The 5,045-nt window shown below is 41.1% G+C and overlaps 1 long non-coding RNA gene across 1 annotated transcript in view; it reads left to right on the top strand.

The window, feature by feature from the left end:
• Nucleotides 1–1,841, top strand: part of LOC109301740 — a 22,889-nt gene extending 21,048 nt beyond the window's left edge. The window contains exon 3 of the long non-coding RNA XR_002098595.1: nt 1,769–1,841. This is a non-coding gene — a long non-coding RNA (uncharacterized LOC109301740). The remainder of the gene's footprint in view (nt 1–1,768) is intronic.
• Nucleotides 1,842–5,045: the final 3,204 nt, after the last annotated feature.

The following is a 5,045-nucleotide window of genomic DNA, read 5'->3' on the forward strand; positions in this document are numbered from 1 at the left end:
TTCTATCTTTATTACCACAAGAAAAGGGAACAGAATGATCTTGGGCTATTTGCTGTTCATCTATGCATTCTCTTTCCACTTTCAGTTTTTTCTAGTTCATCAAAAAGCATTCAGTAATACATTGGACTAACATATTTGCTCAGTGTTACTCTGTCATAATTTAGCTTAGAAAATCTTTTTACTGGGATGGGGTTCCAGAAATGCAGTCAAGAGGAAATAGTTTATTATGTTTTTTGAATGTGTACTATTTTTGCCACTGACAGGAAATATATTTGGAACGAGTTGCATTTTCCTTCCAATACTTTAAACCAAATTTTCTTTAGAGATGTTTGAGCTATTGGTTTTACTTCTTGTCTCTTAAGCGGGATTATTTCCTGTTGTTTTAAATTTTGGAGGGTGTGTGTGTTGCGGGGGGGTGTTGAATGGCACGTTTGACTTCATCAGGGATTATGTAAAACCTGATGGTAAGAGATGGTTCTAATAGAGTGCTGGACTGACTGGGAGTCTGGAATCTCTGATTCCACCCTCAGCTCTGCCACTAAGCTTCTGGGTGGCTTTGGGTAAGTCACTTATTTACATACTCCTCATCGATAAGATGGGATAATGCTACTGACAACAGTGTTTTGAGATCAGTGGATAGAATGTAATATAAGAACTGTGGTGTTGTTATTTTTGCAAAGACATCACACTCCCAACAATTCATATGCACCACTAGATCATACCTTTTGTTGGCTTAACTTCATAATTTCTAGGTGGGGTTTGCAAAAGGGTCTTTTCATTCCACAGTAGTATTAGAACTCAGTAAAAAGCTTTAGCCACAAATTATGAAACTCTAATTTTTTATGCATCCCAGGTGAATTCCAGTCAATACATATTACTATATAAAGAAGTATATATTTAAGCAATAACAATATAGGCACAGTGTACTTCCTGGACACAAAAAGCTGACTAGCTAAATGTTGATGGCCTAAGAAGTGACTAAGGACATTACTGTAAAACTGAACATGAAAAGCTATAAACGTATGATTTTTTGCATGGTTCAGTCAGTTTCAGTTGTGTGCATCTAGAATATTAATTCACTATATAAAATTAATTTGATTATATTGATTATGTCTCAGAATTAACATTTATATTATCAGCTTTCTTTATGCAATTGCTATGCACACTTCTTACTTCATGGAGATTGTGCAGAATAAATTCTAATGTCTAATTTTGGACTTCTCCAAGTATTCCAGTAGTTTCCGTGCTCAGCTTCATAGTTCAGCTGACATAGCTGGTATGATTTAATTTTTGAAAGATGTTCTTGCTGCAGAATACCTACTACCTGCTGTCCACTTACTGATTCTAGTTAATTGCATTCACCGGTCCTGAAGGGAATATTTTTCATTCTTTCAGGTTTTCCAGACACAATGAGAACTTTCAAGGTTCTACAGCAGTGGTCACCAACCAGTGGATCTCGATTAACTGGTAGAACCTGGAGCCTCTTGGAGTCAATCTGAGGCGGGCTGGGGGTGCTGAGTGCCCACATGCATGCACGCATGCCCGCAGTCCAGCAGGTCAGTTTGTGGGGGAGGGAAGGGGCGGGGGCTAGATTGAGGCTGCCGAGGTGAGGGACAGTGCCACAGGGGCAGGAGCAGGGGTAAGTTGAGTGAGGCCCCGGCCAGGAGAGACTTACCTGCTGGGGAGACGCATCCCTAACAATTTTTTTCTCCCTCTGCCTCGATCCACAGACTTACCTGCTGGTTGGGGGGCGGGGAGATGGCGGCAGTGCTCGGTAGATCTTGGATTGCTTTTAAATGCCAAAGGTGTTCTCCTACTTAAAAAGACTGGAGATCACTGTTCTACAGGTTGATTCCTCTGTGGACACTCTCCTGCTTTCATGAGAAGTCATTTGTCAGGGTACACGGGGCCAGCTTCTCATGTTGAATGAATGCTGCACTTCACTCTTATTTTTATACTAGAGCTTTAAAATATGTTGTCCTTCTTTGTTGTGAGGTGCTTACATGAATTGTTACAGTGACATGGGACACAACAAACAGTAAATGGACAGTGGTATTTAGCAGGTGTTTAGTTCATTCTGTAGTAAGCAAGGTTTTTCTTTACAGACATATATTTTACTAACGCTTCTTGGAAAGGAAGTCTGAAATTTGTTGCCCTAATGAGCTTAATCAAAATTATAACTGTGTCTATTGTAGAGGCATTATTCAGTTCTACAAGGGTTAGCAATATCAGGAACTCTGATAGAGCCAGGCTGCCAGTTGTTTGAATGGTATTATATATCCCACCTCAGAACAGGTTTAAAACATACAACACAATGTCAACTCTTGGGTTTCCTACGCAGTTAAATTCAATGGAACCTGCACTAGCCATCAGTATTACTAATATTTTGGTCAGATTCTCTTGTGAAGACATACCCACTACAGATAGTGGGTAGCAACAATTCATGCAGTCATACTAGCACTAAAAAACATTAAACTAAAGTTGTAGAGCAGATCAAACCATGTTCAACTCCATTTCAAAGACTGGGATTGAGAGGACCCTTTTAGATGTGCAGGTAAAGGCATGATAGGATCTGATGTGCAATCCACACAATTGCACCTTCTGCTATGCTGCAGGTACATGGCAGAAGGTGTGATTGTGGGATCCAGCATCAGTTCCCATCACGCTTATTGATGGTGCAGGGGGAGCCCAGGATCATGATGCTCGGATCTATCTGTAGCAGCAAGTAGGAAGTTCCCATGGCTGGTAGCCCCCTCAGCTGACAGGGCTCCCTGCCTCAGGGGTGCACTATGCACTCCCACAGCCAGGAGCCTGAAGCTGATGGGGCTCCAAGCTGTGGGTGTGCATCATGTGCTCCCATGGCTGGGAGTCCCATCAACTGATCTGGGCTCCCAGCCATGAGGGTGCACCATGCAGCCCTGCAGCTGGAAGTCCTGTCAGCTGATCTATCCCCATGGATCAGCTGGTACACCCCATAGTTTGGATCAAGGATCAGCTGATAGGGCCGACAGCTACAGGGGGCACGTGGTCAAACATTTAATTAATGGCATCATAGGAAAAAGTCACAAAGTTATTACACATTTTTTGTGGAACTCCATTTTTTGTGGCTTATTCCTTGTTTTATGATACCATTAATTATTTTAACGTGTTGCTGGATTACAATGTAACTGATTAATCATGCAGGGGCCATAGGTGAACACTAACCACCCTATGCACTATTTTTAAATTTACTTTGTGATGGGGGGAAGATTTCTAAATAAAATAAACTCATGAACATTATAAAAAACCCCAGCACCTTTTGTAGAGGGCAACAAGAATAAACACAGAAACAGAGATGTCACACCCTACGTTGGGCATAATACATTAAAAAGATGAGTCAACTCATCACTTAAAAACAGACACTTGGGGACTTGACTTTTGATAAATGTTAGCAAATTAATCCTTGTTGGTGTTAAACATAGCTAAGCACTCTATTGGGAACCTTCAACTGAATTATCATGTTCTGTAGGTAGAACACAATAATAATACATTTAAAAGCTGTCTGTATTGAAGCAAACGAGTACACTTCACTGTTTTGCCAGGCTGAAGCCAGTCTATAACAGCAGAGGGATTTGAACTCTCAAAGCTCTGACAATAGCTGGCTTTTCAGCCAGCACTTTTTTAGTTAAGACTTTGTTTCATTTCCTGTTACTGTAGAGTCTGGTTATTTCCTTTGTGTGCTCATTAGGCCTTGCATACATAATTAAATCATGCTCATTAGAGATTCCAGAATGCACCACCAGTATCTACATTGGACTTTGACTTAGGTGATAAATGTTTTTTATTTTTATTTTTTGCCCATATCAAACCAAGGCAAGTCTGACCCTTCACCCAGGGCTGTAAAGTAGAACTGGTTGTAGACCTAAGGTGATTCTACTGTGCAATGGAAGGGACACCTGAAGTGAGGGGATAAAGCTCCTCCACATGAGAGCTCACCGTGTAGGAACACAAAGGGGGCAGATGGGCAAAAGGGGCAGAGGTGGATGGGCCAAAGGACCCACTGCTGTGCAGATTCCCCGAGTCTAGAAACCTCATGGGAATCAGGTTGAAGGAAGTGGCCCACAGAGCATTAATTCAGCCACTGAACTGAAGCAGTGTCTGTTGGTCTGCTTTGCAGTTGGAGGGTGAGATTTCTCATCTCAGTCCTCTGTGTATGTACCCACTGCCAAGCAGAGGCACTCTGCCTGGGAACAGGCTGAAAACTTGGCTCAGTGTGTATATTTATTTATTGAATTTGCTGGTGCTTTTTGCAAAGCAATGCATTTTACAGAATTACAAACCTAATCCATCTAGTGGGTTCCAATAAAATTAACCCATCTGTCACTCTCTCCTACAGTAACTCAGTTTTAGGATTTGAAATGAAGAAGATAATTTATTCAGTTGAAATGTTTGGGAAAATCAGTAAGTTGAAAGTTGGCTGGAACACCAAGACTAACACCTTAACTGTTGAGGAAATGTGCTAGTTGGCTATGCTCTGCAGTGTTGTGTTCAAAGGCAGCTGCTTGATTGTTACTTCAGTGCCTGGCTTTGTTCAGAATATACATGGCGAGCTGGAAATGGGGAAGGGCAGGGATATTTTGAATGGAGAGTTAATCCAGAAATAAAAAGAGTAATAAAGAATTTAAAGAATTCCCGGCCATATGAGATGAGATGTCTTATGTGATGCCTAAGGATTACAGGTAAAATGCTATAAAAAGCTATAAATGATATATGGTTGATAAATGGAAGTCCATCCTCTTGTGGTCACTGGAGAGGTTACATCACTTGCCTGAGTTCAGAACAGTTCGTGAAACCGTAAGGAATAGAACCCATTACTTAGTTACTTGAATTGAAACAAGAACCCCGTGCATCTCCAGAACTAAGCCTAAGTATATTCCAGAACTGTTTTTTAGATCAATGAGCCATTTTGTTAAATCCAGTCAGTCTGGATTTCAGATTCTACAGTTAGTCCTTGTTTAACAGTGAAGACTTCCTATGATAAAATCACTCATGAATCCCAGCCTTGT

Source organism: Gavialis gangeticus, unplaced genomic scaffold (assembly GCF_001723915.1).
Source record: "Gavialis gangeticus isolate Ggan-Ray unplaced genomic scaffold, GavGan_comp1, whole genome shotgun sequence".
NCBI classification, from domain to species: domain Eukaryota; kingdom Metazoa; phylum Chordata; order Crocodylia; family Gavialidae; genus Gavialis; species Gavialis gangeticus.